Genomic DNA, 14676 nt, shown 5'->3' on the forward strand with positions numbered 1-14676 from the left:
TGGAAATGCACGAGACTATCGCTGCTGATCCTATCGGGCGAGAATCGTCCCGAGATCTGCCCCCCTGCCAAATCTGATTTTATTGTTTCAAACCTGCTGTGATCATTATTACGCCGTGTAATACCTCGAATCCCCCTCGATACGCGTAGATCCCCCAGTTTGATCCGAGAGAGAGAGACACGGAACCTTCTTCGTTCGTCCCTTTTTCGTGAAGCGATTGAAAAGGTCGGGAGATCGTTGAGAAGCTCCAGGAGAAGGGAGGAATAATTACGCGGGCATTGGCTCCGATGTAAGACGATAATGCGAGCACAGGAATTCTTATAAGAAGCCCCACTCGCGGAGAACCGATACTGGGGGAACAAGCACCCTTGTCATTTCCCACGAAAACGTTGCCTCAGGATCGTCGCGAAACCAACGGGAAGTCGCCGTCGAACCTCCTTCTTTCGAAGTATTAATTAACTGCCTGCAGGTATTCTCGAAGTGTTCGGTAATCTCTTGCTGAAGCTGACCCCCCGCGCAAGAAGACCTACTCGAAAGTCCAAACAAGCTACACAAAGGTGTCCTCGAGGTCCCACTCGCGTCGTCCCCCTGTTTCCAATGAAATCCAAAGGCACTCCTGAATTTCCAAAAGGCAGAGGCTCGAGTCCCGGCCGAGATACGGCGCGCAGGGTAATTTATCGGCGCGTGGCGTGACTTTTGCCTCCACTATGCAAAATCCTGGCACGGTTTTCCTATCCTTTTCACGGGCCCACTGGCCACTCGAGGGCCGAGCAGCGGAAAAAAGGTGGCCGGGGGCAAGAGTCATCAATTACGATTGGAAATAAATCGAAGGCAGATGCGACGAGTGCCTACAGGCCATACAGGCCCTACCCGCTGGGTCAGCCCCCGGTTTTCACGAACCCCTCGCCGCCCCCCGCGGACAACACGAATGTGTTTTCAACAAATACAAAACGATACACGGGATTGGCCACCCCCTGCTTTCTCCTCTAATTCACTCCTAACGTCCAACAGTTGTCTCTACTCCAGATTCTAGAGAAATAGCGCTGCAATGTAAATATTATTTATTTTAGATTTTTTATTTGCTCCGCTCCTGCTCCGCTCCGACATCAATCTACTTGCTCCTGCTCTGCTCCAGCTACTTTGTTTTTTTTTAATAAAAATTCTATAAATACTTTCAAACAGTGATCTCTTTCTTTTGCAACGAACCCCATCTTTCTAGCTTTTCAGTTCCATACAGAAAAACATTTATAAAGAATGCTGAATTTTCAGGCAAAGAAGGTACCTTTTAATGAAAATTGGGAATTGGTATTTATTAAACAAAAATCTCATTCATCTGCTCTTGCAAAATGAAAGAGAGTTCAAATAATAAAAAGAAATTTGGGTCAGTGCAGTGGAGTTGTAAAAATTTTCCGTATGCCAGGCAAAACCCTACCACTCCGCGCTCCAGCTCCAACGCTCTGCTCGCAATGCCTTTCTAACACGAAGGAAACGTCTGCGAACGGTGCAGCGGTATTCCATCGGAAACACGTGGTTCCTGCGGTCCCCATTCGACAGCTTAATAAAGGCCTGCGAGGCACGATACCGCTTATCGACAGACCACAGGAAGTTAGGCGCGACTCCGTCGATAAGCGCCCTTTCGCAGCGAAAATGTGGGAACCGAGCGCGTTAACAGCCTCTAAGAATATCGAATATTGAGATCTAATTTCGTCGGCGAAGGAAGAAGGCGGAGGGCGCGCTTCCTCCCCAAAATACGAGAGCGCGAGGGAAACGAGGCTAGAGGCACGATCCTCAACCTGAGACCCACACACCTCTGCCGCCTGCGTGTGCCCCTCTTTCGCCTTGATCCTCGTGTTTTGACAGAAACGCATCTGCCTCCGCTGCGTTTCCCTCTTTTCCTCGATTTTAGACTCCTCATCGCCGCCGACCCCTTCGCGGAGACGGCGGTGGTTGGGACCGGTGGAGTGGAAGGAGCCGAGAGTTTCGGAGATTCGTCATCTTCTAATCATAGAGCGCAGGTTGGAGATTAGTGGGCCTCATTTTCTCGAAACGTTTCACTTCCTGCAGGGTTGCGTAAGGGGATATTCTTCTTCCTCCCCTCCGAGCATGATTCTCAATGTCTCCTTTTCTATTCCACTTCCTCGTGCCCGCAATATTCTATCCACCGGGCGTGTCAATATTGTCACGATCGTTCAGAGCCGGGATTGCTCATTTGACTGCGCCTGTCCCGCCACAATGAGCGCATATGCCCGCATGCCTCCCAACGTTCGACACCAGCGAGCTTCGAGCATGTTGGATGAACGAGCTCCTCTCTCTCCTGCCACGCGGTGGGTCCTCGTAAAACACGCGCGCGTCATTTCAAGGCTCGCGCGTCTACCTTCGGTAGAACCGTCCTATCTCGGGCTACCTCGAGCCTCCGAAATTTTCCACCAAACCTCCCTTCTCATTTAACAGATCCACAGCCTCCTAAACGCTTCTAGGAGGAGAGGAGCGCCTGCGACGGGGCTCCTCGGGATCGCCAGCTCCGATTCGAGGGGAAAGGTGATAAATTTTGCATCAAAGGACTCGACACCCTCCAATGAGAACGTCCCGGCCCTCCCCTATCCAGTTTTACAACTACCGTCGAGCCTGGTGGACACTTTGACCCGCCTTTGGGTGAAATGAACCGCGCTCATCGTCGACGCGAGCACGTGGGCGCGTTCGCATGCTCGTGGATCGGTCCTCGAAGGGGCTCGATCGCTGCCCCGTCGAGCTCTGTGTGCCAACAAGCTAAATGCGTTTCACGGATGGCCGCCTCCGATCAATGCTGCCCCGGCCAGGTCGATCCGAGCGAGTGCGTGCGCTCGCAGGAACTTGTTGGAGCGAGCCGAGGACCAGTCATCGAGCACGGCGATCCTGATGGATCCTCCGGACTCCCCCGAGTGACAATGGTTTCGTCTTCTTGGCTTCTGACACGCTTGTAAGATTCATTTATTATTTTTTCTTTTATTTCGTCTTCTTTTGTTAGCTTGAAACTGCGTTGGACGATTCTTGGGCTACTTGAATTATAGCTATAGCGAAATTAGCTAGAATTTTTGTAAATTTAATCCGTCTTCATAACTCTATCTCGAATTACTTCGCTCTACTTTGGGAATTTTTTTGATACTTTGTGCTGATTCGATTTTTTCCTTCCTCGAGGTAATACTTTTCACCTTTAAGTTCCCCAACCTCTGTTCCCTTTATCTGGAGCTTATTATTAGTGTAAAGTGTGTCTCTTAGGGGCAACATATTGCGAGCCAGCGCTCATTAGTATCGCGCAGAAGCACCTGCCGGCGCGACGTCGTAATTTATGAGAGCAGCGGGGTAACGATTAGGTAATAAATAGTGGGAGAGGGCCATCCAGGCCCGTCTGTCTCTCTTTCTCTCTTCTTCCACCGGGCGGTAGCTTTCCATCGACTTGGGGGAGTGAATTAATAAAACGACCCCCGGCTGCTCCTCGTCGCACAGATGTGGCCCCTTCGCGAAGGGGGTGTTTCTTTTATTTTTATTGCCAAGGGTTAATAGAATAGTTTGCATTCTCCGAATGTCAGGGTACAAAGGTATATTACATTCCACTCTCTCCTTTCTTCTTCATCTCGCGCGTTGAGAGGGAAGATTGAATTTTGGCTGTTGTTTTTATTTTAAGAAAATCGTTGCTCCGCTTAGCGAAATCTTAGTGTTACAATGAAACTGGTAGCTCAGGCTTTGCGACAACGTTTGACCAACCTTGCTGTGAAATTCCTGAAGATAAATTCAAAAGATTTCCACCGCTTCTCTGTTACGAACGACGAAGTATATGGCTGTGGAGTTCGTACAAGTGTTAAACAATTTAAGCTGCAGTAAAAAATAGCGTAATGCTTCCGTGATAGGGGGATATGGTCTTCGCCGACGCTGAGTGTTACACGAGTAGGGTGAGGACCCTAGGGGTGAAAGAAATCTCGCCGCGTGAGATCGCAGATTCAGAAATCCCAACGTCCATTAATCGTTCTTTACGTCAGCATCGTTCTACGAAAACGTTTACATGTCAACCAGCACGTTCGTACTAAAAAAAAATCACACTGTGCGATATCAATTAACCAATTCCCTGTCTATAATATCATCTTGCTAACTAATCCCCAACCCCCCAAGTACAACTAGCATCGAATTAAATTAACATCGCAATTAGTACAGGCAAGGAGCCAAAAGTTTTCTCAAACAATTCCAGATGTGGGAGCTACTCCAAAAGTAATATTCAAACTTCTAAGAATCTCCCAATAATTATACTTTCCAAGAACAGTCCTTGGCTGAGGTCATCGCCGTTCAATTTTTCCAAATTTAATTGGATGTCCCATAAAGAAAATACCAAGCTAGAAGTCGCACAGATTTTCTACCACGTTCGCGCATATGCAAAGCTCATTGTCGATGGACAATCAACCCCCATTAAATCGGGGGCTTTCCTAGGGACTCGTGTAACGGGGTTAATAGTTTTCCTTGGGTTTCGGGCGTCGAGTGGTCGCACGTGCGCTTTTATCCGTGATTTATGGTTTTTCGCGGGTGCACGCCGAGCCATTTGAATGCCCTCCGGCTTGTTTTGCATTTAACGGGGGCGGGATTCGAACGTGCGTGGCGATTTAAGCATGCGCGCCTTCTCCGCGTGACGCGAGCTGCTCGTGCAATTACTCGCTCGCAGGTGAACGGAACGAAACGATTTTCAGGGGCGGTAATTTCCTCCTGCTGCGAGCGCGTATAATTTTACAAGCTGTCCTGCAGAATCGCACACCCTTTCCTTCGTTTATTAATGAAGTTTATTTAAAGTGTAAGAAACGCTGTTACGAGTCAAATGTAAAATTTCGATAACCGATTATAAATCGAAGCGTATCGTTACTAGAGTACCTACATCGATCGAGGAATGGATTTCCCTTGGAAAAAGCGATTGGTCACAGCAAGCTCGGGAATCGGACGATTTTCCTGCTCAATGAACTCGCTACAAGCAAGGAACGAATCGGAGAATGGTGAACGATATAGGGATTCTCCACCCTTCTCGCGGTCGATTCTGCCGATCCCGAAGCGAAGGGGTTCGAAGACGATTTTTTTTTCACCCCTTTCGCGCTGGATTCTTCCAATCGACTGGGCAACCCTTTGCGCTTCGGGAGACCGCGGTGTCCAGGTGACGCGTCGCTGCGGAAAATTCAGCAACCAGAGCACTTCCGACCGATTTCACGAGCACTCCGTGAAACGCGACATTGTAAATGGCTTCTCTGTCATCCCGATCGTCGAACATTAAAAGATCCGTCTGTGGCTTTTTGCAGTAGGTAGGTACGTATCCTCGCGTCCTTACAGTTCTTCCGGTTAGATAGAAGCGGACAGGTGGTGGAAAGTAGAACGAATCTCCGTAAAAAACTTAAAAAAAAAGTAAAAAAATTACGCCAAGTACATGAAATCAAATTCGTGAAATCAATAAAATATTTATTCGTATTAAAATATTTATTTGTATTTATCATTACCTTTATGTACGTGCAGCTCATTTTGATTTCACATCTTCTTTTATTTTATAATTATTATTATCTTCTATTTTTTGTGATTTATTTGATTTCATGTACTTGGCGTAATTTTTTTACTTTTCTCAAGTTTTTTTTAACGCTTATACGTACTATGTTGACGAAAAAATTTTTTGGAGAAGACGAAGAAAAATCTTAAAATTTCCGACTGATCCATGAGACGATATTACGATATCTCTGTTATGCGCGGACCGATTTTATTGAAATTGGTCTTATTCGAAAGCTTATATGCGGTTTACATGAGAAAAATGCCTTTAAATTTAGGAAATATTGCAGGCGTGGTGAGATATTAATGAAATAAGTTTCAAGTTAGGTTGGAATAGCCCGGCGACGAGTAAATGATAGCGGTAGCGACAGTCGACATATACAGGGTGTCTTTCCTGTACTTTCTTTCCCGTACTTGGCGTCGAGACGCTGCGGCGTCTCTAGATAACCCAACTGTCTTCCAAGAAAGTATATATCGAAGCACGGTAAACGCGGAAGCGTAAGAAACGTAACTGCTCGTCACAGTTGACCAAAGTAGAAAAAAGAAGCCTCGGATAGGGTAGCAGAGGCGTGGACAGGTTTACACGGTGACAGGGGACGCGATTATTCGGTCGCATATTTACGAGGTTGCACCGAGCCGTGATTAGCATGTCACCTAATTCAGCGTATCCGAGGTAGCCCGCTCCTGGACATTTATTTAAATTTTACGCTGCTCCCCGGCTGCAGATGCACGAGGGGGGGCTAGCGTCGGCCAAGATCCGTGAAATCGCGCGCCCTTCCAGAGGACAAAGGGCTGCGACAGCTCGTCGCGCGTCTAGTCGCTAATTGGTTCGTCTGCGATCCTTCTACGTAGGTATTAACTTTTCCGCGATTGGTCTTCAGCAATAATCAATGATAGACAAAAATCTACATCTACATAAGTATACTGTAATTAAAGAAGCAAATAACAGACCGGTATCCACCATTGGAAGAATTCATCGCACAGAATCGTGCACAGGAGTGTGCAGCACCGTGGATCCGTTTAATTAAATTTGCTGGTCGGCGAGGCGCCCCTCGACGGCGCGATATTCGCATCCGGAGGATTCCAGTCGCATAGCGATCCAGCTAGCCCGATTCCGCGGGGCTTAGAGGGCGAGTTCCTCTCTCGCATGCTCAGGTGTCCGCTCCCACAGGCCTGATCCACCGCCCGAGGGATGTTTAAGTGTTTAACGTTCGCATTACGACGAAATCCACTCGTTCCTCGCTAGGATTCCACGTAGGAAAGAAAGGAGAGATACACGCACGTCATCGGGACGAGACGTGAGTCTGTTCTGACTGGGGAGAGCTAGGCACCGGATGAAAGGAGGAATTATGCGTTCTTCGGGGGAGGAAACCGATAGCAGTGGAGCAGCAGGCAGACACTTAGAAGTTGCAAGATACTCGGGCCGAATTTGAAGGATAGACGAGGAAAGAAGAGAGCTCTGTAGTACGAAACATTGAGCCCTATGAAAAATTAGACCCAACGTCCAGGCGGGAAACGTTTTTTACGAGTTGCAGCCACGCAATGCTCCCCCTTCGCCGCGCGAAAGAGGAAAAAGGCGACGCGGACGTTCACGGGACCCTCGCACGAAATCCACGCACGGCTTATCCCGGCTTATTCCGGCTTATCCCAATCATTTCTGCCCCGCTCGTCTTCTTCCTGGTGCCAATTACGTCAAATCAACGTCACGGGACAATGCGTGTACGTAGGACGCGTGCACGGCGCAGGTACCAAGGCGTCTAGGTGAACGATACGTGTCGAGTCGATGCCAGGGGGACGCTTTAGCTGATCCTTTTTTAATTTCCGGCTGCCGCTCCGCACCCCCCTCGAGCGAATGGAAATTGGTGGAAACGATGTCAACCTACTGTTATTAAATTTCACTCGCTCCTTTTCGACATGGAAAATCATCGATTTCTTCCGAACGAAAATTCACTCGAGCATCTTGCAATGGGTATGACTAAGATTTTCAACCGATTCCTCCACCTTCACCGTGGACTGTCTTTTCCTAATACTTTGGGAGCAGCAAGTTATCGCTGTTGTAGATAAGTCGCAAGTGTCCGATTAAAAATCCTGCTCTCCGTAGGGAGTCAACGAAGGAATCAATGAGAACGGTTGCTCGCTAGATAGCGATCATCGGGAGGGATTGCGAAGTTAAGTCTCGCAGCGTGGAGTGACTTTGAGCAACGTGTCCCTGGGCGAAATCGAATTGAAAGCCGGATTTGCATATCGCAGCGTCACGGGCGACCCTTGTTCTACGGAGGCTGCAGGGGCATCTGCATCATAAAGAGCACGGTGCAAAGTGGATTACGGTAATGGATAGCTCGCGATCGATCCTATCAGACTGCTCGCGATCGGGGCCCGTGATAACGTGATCGCCGATCTGGGCAGCCAGTGTGAAACGACATACGTTCCTAACACATTATCGATGCAATCAGATTTCTCCGCGGACCTCCTAAGCTCCAGATATCTCGCCTTTCTAATATACATCTTCACCAACGAAAACACCGCTCCTCGAAGCAGTCCTGTCGCCCATTCGCAAAGGTTGCTTAAAAATTGAAACGCATCCCCGTAGAAGTGAAGCTGTTTAGACGCTTGAAGGTTCAGAAAATAGAGGACCCTTTTTCTTAAAAAGCACACCAGACGCGTTGAACAATAGGCACGCGAAGGTCCTCGAACAGAGGCTGAAAGGCGCTCATTAGTCGGGGCGCAGAAAGGACGAGGGTGAGCGTGGGGGACGGAACATCGTGTGTAGCTGGGTATCCTTTGCACTCGTCGCCATACGAATCTAATTGGCACTAATTTTCCCCGGACCTGTTCCAGCGCGGGAGAAACGCAAACAAGGAATACGGGGATACGCTCAATCGCTCGCACAATATTGACCCTGCGCCGGTACGGAGCGAATGGAACATAATACCTCCGCCCCCGCCTGGCAAACGAGCTGCCAAAGCGTTCCATTCATTCCGCTGGGGAGGCCACCGCCGAGTATTGACAGCCAGTCATTAGAAGCACCGGCGAAACACGGAGGCTCGTACAGGAGTCCGTTCAGAGTGACGCGAACTGGGCCGAGATGGGCGAACAGCGACTGCCGCGGAAGACGGTGATTTCGGTAGAATGGGGTGGCAAGGGTGGGGATGATAAATAATCGAAGTAGTGAGATTGCGATTCGATGGCAATTGCAGTGGGAGCTGGGAATATCGAGGATAAAAGTCCGCAGAGGGTTGCACTCCAATTCCAACTGCTTTTATTTTGAACAGTTCAAAGGTACGCGCTTTGCATTATTTAGGCGAGACTTTGAACGTTTCGGATCAATCGAAATCGTTTGAAACGCACTGAGCTTAGGTAACAGTGCTAAAGTGCTATTATTCTCTCGATTAAAAATGGACACCATGGAAGACCGTAGATCTGTTCTTGATCTCACGTTTTTGCGAAATTGCTGCGCGATGAGATTGACTGCACTGATATGTTAAGTCTGGTAAGGCTCAACGCTCCGTCTAGGGCGCTCCGTTACAAACACCTTTTTCATATCAGGTTCTTTAGATCGAATCTGGCGGAGACCAACTCGATGAACAGAGTCTGTAACACAGCTAACCGGATGGCGGATATATTTGTTGATTCCTTGCGCATTTTTAAATCTGAAAATTTGACTGCATTGAGGGGATCAACCCAGGTAACGGACGTGTCCTGATTAGCTGTGGAATGTCTACAATATCTGCGATGTCTATCTCTATACTGAAGGGCTTTACTGCTTACGGCTTTATCGTTACTTTTTTCTCCGTATAAGTGGACTTTATTTTCGTCAAATAAACTATTATTATTTTTACTAATAGTGGTAGCTTATCTGAATATATTCGCATAATACTATTTGCAGAGAAAGTCTATTGGTAGGGATACGGCTGCAATGCTCGAGGTCTAGAATCCTCAGTTTTGGAGGGTTCTGTGGCAGTACACCCACGCCCAGTGGCCCATTGCGGACTTCTGGTGGCTCGATCGGCCCGTAACCCTCGTAACGTGATATGCCGCGCGGCTACCTGAGCCTCGATTCGTACGTTCTGTCTGTCTGCACGACCAGGGCCTCCGAAACGTCAGCCTGGCTTTTCGACTCTTGACTTTGACTGACGTCCGTATTGGCAGGATCGAAAAGTTCGACGCGGACAGTCGCGGGATTGGATGTTTCTGGGGGGTTTATCGCGGCCCGACGGTCCATCTGCTTCCCTTCTCGAGCGGGGGGTGGATGGAGATCAGATTGTTGATTATAATGCGGGAATTACGGGATATTTCTTCGACAATGGCGCATGGAACCTTTGCTATTTTCCAGGGGATGGTGTTGGGGCAGAATTAAATACTTTAGGAATCTTATTAAGGGGACTTATATAAGTAGGCAGTCGAAAAATCGATTTTTTGTGTTGCATTTTCCGAAAGTACTCTCTTTCTGCATAAAAGGCCGCTTGGTTTATATTAAAATTCGCAAAACTGTTGATTTGGCGGCTAAAAAGTTCAAGCGGCAACCTGCAGCGTCGCCTTTGTCCAGCAGAGTTGCGCAGGATTACAATTGAATTACTCCATGAATTATAATTACAAAATAATTAAATTACATCGTATTCAATTACATTGTGATTCGTAATTCAGATCTCGCATAAAATTAAAATAGACCAATATCACCTGAAAACCACAGAAGATTGTTAAAAGATGCTTACCCGTCAGCGTCGCCATTTTTAAAGCACCTGTATATTTAATACCAACTTCTTTTCAATCTCTATAATAATAATAAACATTGGGTAAAAGGATATGCACCTACATCTAGATTTGCTTTCATATTTTTACAAATACATCAAAAAGAAAGTGTTTCTTTTTCCACAGAAAACGACTGTCTAAGTAATCCCTTTAAGTAAAATGGGGGATGGTGTTCGAGTCTACTCTCTCCTTCGGTGGAGAATTCTCGTCCCTTTTGAAGCTCAGTGTCCCGTGCACCTGACACCCCTAGTCCTAAGCGATAACGATCGGATGTCATGATCCTACTGTTTTAATACTGCAAGTGGTCGTTGCTCGCGCGACGTAGCAACGGGTGGTCATAGTCCACTGGCCGTGAACTGATGCTAAGCATGACGGTGCACCAGGAGAAACCTCGTAGTCAATGAGCCATCGCGGACGAGTGAACTGTCATCGTTTCAAATCGACAAACACTCATCCACGATGCCATCGAGTTCCTACTGTCCACCTTATTGTAGACTAGTTACAATTATCGAGTCACCGAACAATTTCGAGGCCAACCAGAGCACTGACTTTCACACACGATGCACGCTGAGCAGCGAGCCTGAAAGCGCCTCCGCCGGCTCCATCCGGGCCGCGGAGGCAGGATATGAATATTTCGGAGCAGTGGGACACGTGGCCCCCCGGCTGAAGCGTGGGGCCATTCAGTGCACCAGGGGGTGGACAGGGGACGCGACCATGGTCTCCTCTGTGAACGCGGGCCGACCTTTGAGCACTGTCGCCGTGGCCTTAGCTCGAACGCTAAGCCCTCGGTAATTGCCAGCATCGCGGGGGATCTAGCAGCGATCCACACGCGACTCTACGAATCGGCGCGACTGCGTTTAATTACACGTCACGTACGTACGAGCCAGCGACGTCTCTATTATCCTACATCCCTCTCTTCGTCCCTCTGCGATTTTTCTATGTCTCCTCGCGCTGCGTGGAAGATTGGCAAGACTGGATTAAATTCGTTCGAGTGGGATTTTATGGAAAGGGTGGAGAGACCGGTGAACTTTGGGTTTTTGAAGAGGAATTTCCTTTAAGGGGACTAGGCAGTCGAAGAATCGATTTTTTAAATGGAATTTTCGAAAGTATGTACTATCTTCTCTCAGTAAAATGCCGCTTGGTTTATAGTAAAATTCGCAAAATTGTAGATTTGGCGCACAAACAATGATGGCGCGCTACCAAAGTCCGGTTACTTCTTAATTTTTTTTAGGAAAATCTCGAATTTTTACGGACCCTATAAGAGGCTTGCCCCGAAATGGCACAGGTTTTGCGCATCCTGTAATTTTTTCCAAGTCCATCTGAACCTCAATTCGTTCGTAATCAGGAAGAAACGAAGGGGAAAAAATATTCGAGAGAAACGCGTTTGAAGTTTCTGGGCAAAGGCGACGCTATAGGTTGCCGCTTGACGTTCTTAGCTGCCAAATCTACAATCTTGCGAATTTTAATATAAACCAAGCGGCATTTTATTCGGAAAAGATTTTCCAACTGTCTAGTCCCCTTACCCACGAACAATTGTCAAATGCACAGTACGTTTTTGTGCCGCTACAGTGGTGTTACCCCTTAAACGTTCCCGTGGAATTCTTCATCCAGGCTTCTTAGCGTATCTCGCCGGGACTCTCCCACCAAAAAGTGGCATGTTTATGTTCAAACTGCTTTCTTTTCGCGGCAGAAAATTACGCAATTGGCCAAGCTAACGGTGCACGTCCGGCCGCGGTAAAACTCCAGATGAACGTCTGAGAGTCATCCCGATTGTCTTTGCGGTCTCCGCGCGCCTTGGAATATCGCAAGAGCGACCACAGAATCCCAACCGCACGATCGTGACGTCCCGGCATTTTTATTCCCTCCAGACGGAAAACATCGCGCGACCACGTCTGCGCGTCGCAGCATAATGCCTGTCTTCAATTCCCTTCCTCCCTTGCGATCGCATGAAATCCACTTCGGGGATATTCCTCATCGACTTCCGCACGAAATTTGAAAGGAACCTGCCCCTCTTCTTGGCCCAGTCGCTTGTTCTCTGTGGTTCTTCGGCTGGTTTGGTCCTCGCTGCGATTTCTGCGCGTATCATATAAAAATCATCGAGCGGAGAATCAGAGGGTAATGCGTCGAAGTTTTCACAAGAATATTCCGGGAGTGGACGGGAGGAAAGCAAACGGAAGAAAGAGTTGCGCGCGGTGTAGAGGCGACAATGCTTCTCATCAATAAAAGAGCAACGGAGGAGGCTTTTTCCCTTTTTCCCGTTTTATAATCTGCCAGCGAGAGGACGTCGAAAGGGGTGCCCTTATTGTGCGACATAATTTACTGTCTGCAAACAGACGGGGCGTCGATGTAAAACATGCGCAAACAGAGGCCTGGATTATACCGTGCTCTCCTCTCTCTTCTCTCCTTTCAACGCACCTATCCCTCCGTCTCTGTTCGCCCGTTTCCTCGGTGTCGTTTTCGATTCAATGCCCGTGGAATAGGGATTTATTTCGAGCCGTGTAAAATGACTCGAGCTGAATTGAGTCGTATACCTCCACCACCGAAATATACGTTGCTCCACGAGAGAGGCGTCGATAGCGGTGTTCCTTTTTTTCCCCCCACCGCTGGAAAGACTGGTCCCGAGGAGTCCCATACTCTCCGCTTCTCTTGAATTTCTCTGCTCCGGAGTTTTCTTTCGCATCTCCTCGGTGAGTTGGAGTATTCTTTTGAAAGTAAACTGGATTTCTATAAATCTACATTAAGGATCTATTTAGTTATCCAAGGCGGCTTGAATACCTGCTGATAATTAATCCCAAAGTACAGTGGATAATTATTTCATGTAAATCGTTGCTGGAAAATTCAGTCGAAATTCTCCAAAGGAGTCACTTGTCAAATAGCATTGGAACTTCGGCATAGAAAGCGCCCGTGGACTCCCAGAATCGAAGTAATTAAAGATGGTGGACGTGGAGAGGGTGGGCTTGCGGACGATTAATCGGCAACAGGGAAAAAGAGGATTCGCCGGGTAGCCGTGGAAATAATTTCGCGAGAAGGGACGAGGGTAGCTGGGATCGATACCGGTTCAACCGTGTCTCCTCTTCGTCTCCTCCCTGGTCTCCATGGTGATGTAGCAATGGCCGACGCGGACGTCGCGGCGCCTGCGTCCGCGTTCGTTATAATTGAACTTTCCCTGGATAAAGCGTGCCCGGCGAATTCGGGCTCGACCCACCGACGAAAACAGGGACGCCTATCTCATCCTCCTCTGTCTGCAAGCGGACCTAACGAGGGTGCCTTTAATTTGCAACGGGTCCTCTCACCCTCTGATCCATCCCCTTAAATCGAAATGCCAGCTTCAGGACTTCAACGACTGCTCTTTACTTCGTTCTGTTTAATTTCATTAAGATCTTAGAATTTCAGCAAGCTAATTATTCCGATCTAAGGGGATGAAGCTCGAGGGGTGCTCTTGAATTTTATAAAGTCTACACGCCGTTCTAACGACGCTTGACGTCTCCAACCCCCCAAGAGCCGCGCGGGCAAAGAGGCGCGAGACCGTTCACGAACATTAATAAAAATTTCACTGGTCGATGCCCACGGACCATGGATCCTCGCGAGCGTGCGCTGCACGTGATGGAAGGAGCGTTTCATAGCAGGTAACTCTTTCGATCGCGGCACCCCTGATCTTTCTGGGCCGTCGCTCAGCGGGGCACCGCGTTGCCCTCCCCTTTTATTTTGATTTATTCGACGTTAACTCGCTTTGACGCCCGGTGGCCCGTGCCTCTGAATGCCGAGCCCAGGGGCTCGAAACGAATCTGAAACAGTGATAAAGGAACGGATAAAGGTGCGCCTCGTTTGCCACGATCTCCCACGTGCTCCTTGGACATTTCCCAAAAAATGAATCGCCGACAGATGTTCGTGAGACGAGCCAGTTCAGCTCGATTATCTATGAGAATACAAGAGCGTCTGCCAACTGGCTGGTAATTCGACGAAGGGGTAGCTTCTTCGATCTTAATTCAAGTTTGCGCAGCTAAATTGTTTAGCCGCGGAAAAAAAGTCTCGCGACGAGAATCGATGCCGCTAAATCGATGCCAGAGGCATGACGTTGCCCGACAAAAGAGCGAGTCGCATTTTCCCCGATAAAGATGGAAATTCGCGGGAGCCACCCCATGGGGTGCAGAAGGGGTAACACATGTCGACGCGACAGTTTAGACACGAGGAACGATGGGGTTGGATCTCCACCGATTTTTACCCCAAAAGCGAGGTTTTGTGTCACCCGGGGTGATAAATCAAGGGGCGTAAAATCAATTACCACTTATCGCTACCCTGCGATTTGGGAAAACTGCTGAACCTGTCCATTCCATCCAGGGACGTGGATTTTTTTTCTGCATTATTCGTTAAACCAAAAAAAACACGAGA

The 14676-nt window shown here is 48.3% G+C and overlaps 1 protein-coding gene across 1 annotated transcript in view; it reads left to right on the forward strand.

The window, feature by feature from the left end:
- Window positions 1–14676, forward strand: part of LOC143370453 (dehydrogenase/reductase SDR family member 7) — a 109741-nt gene that overhangs the window by 23457 nt on the left and 71608 nt on the right. The window lies entirely within an intron of this gene.

The sequence above is a fragment of the Andrena cerasifolii genome, chromosome 6 (assembly GCF_050908995.1).
Source record: "Andrena cerasifolii isolate SP2316 chromosome 6, iyAndCera1_principal, whole genome shotgun sequence".
NCBI lineage: Eukaryota > Metazoa > Arthropoda > Insecta > Hymenoptera > Andrenidae > Andrena > Andrena cerasifolii.